Genomic DNA, 1356 nt, shown 5'->3' with positions numbered 1-1356 from the left:
GGTTCAAGCATTCTTACAGAATAAAGTCTTTACAGATTTCAAGTGTGTGTTTGAAGGAAGGAGCTGAGTGCTCTAAAATAATTTGTTTCTCACTTGCAAATGTTTACTAATAATTTATTTTTGATTCAAGCTTGCTACCTTTTGATACCCTAGACAGAAAAATACCTATCAAGTAGTTGGAAGGAAGTGTTGTGTGCCTAATCCAGGCAGTCATCATCGTTCCCAGGCATTTTTAGAAGCTAAAAACATGGAACCCTGAGGATTTGGCAGAGCAGTCCCTGCCTCCACCCCGATCTATGTGACTTGTTTACCTTGGGAACTTGGGAGAATTTCTTTGGTTCCTGTGACTCTCACAGGTGACTGTGCCAGCCACAGTCCCACCATAGCTCTGACCATAAAGTATAGTGAGTGTGGTTTGACAAGATCCTTTATCTCTTTTGTTCTTCACTTTTGTCCCATTATATTGTTCTCAAATTTTAATAACATCTCCTCTGTGGGGACTTTTTAAAAATGGGATCTGCAGCAAAGAGAGTTTGTGGGCAACTCTGTATCTCCCCAATATTAAGACTGCCTTAGTATACTCCTGCTGCAACATGGCCTGTGTGTAACAGGCCACTAACCTGCATGCTTCCACCCATCCGGGCATCACATACCTACCCAGCCAGTTGTAAGCATTTGATAGCTTGCTTAAACCCCACACTGGAGATCAGTGAGGGAGTAAGACAGATAAAACCCTGATCTCAAGGGCCCTGATGCTTCACATGGAAGTGAATTTCGGAACATTAGGTTGTGCGGCAGTGTGGGAAGTACTAGTGAGATACAAAGTTTCAGAACACAGGAAGACCACTTAACTCTACTGTGGCGGGGGGGGGGGGGGGGGGGGGGGGGGGGATGGGGGGGATGGGGGGGGATGGGGATGGGGGGGGGTGTTTACATCCAGAAGACACACTGTTTAATTAAAACCCAAAGGATGTCTAAGCCTAGGCAGATGGCAAGAAAGAAGGGAGAGTCTAAATCAAAGGGAATTCAGGGGCCTGTTTTGTGAGAGGAAAAGAACCACAGGGCAGGAATCAGTACGACCTGAGACAGAAAGACCTGGAATAAAGTCACCATTTGAGTGAGCAAGCACTCACTCATTGTCTGCAGTGCATTGGACAAGCTGGCTCTGTGGCTTCCTCCGGAGGTGTGAATGAAGGCACGGCCAGGTCACCATCCCTGCCCTCATGCTCTACAGCAGAGGTTCTCACCCTTCCTAATGCTGCAACCCCTTACTTCAGTTCCTCATGTTGTGGTGACACCCCCCACCACCACAACCCTTCTCTGCCACTCCCATCATGCCACATCGCAGCCATGCGA

The sequence above is a fragment of the Microtus oregoni genome, unplaced genomic scaffold (assembly GCF_018167655.1).
Source record: "Microtus oregoni isolate MIOR12 unplaced genomic scaffold, Mior012 000002F_ref0000024, whole genome shotgun sequence".
NCBI classification, from domain to species: Eukaryota; Metazoa; Chordata; class Mammalia; order Rodentia; family Cricetidae; genus Microtus; species Microtus oregoni.
This window is presented reverse-complemented; position numbering follows the sequence as displayed.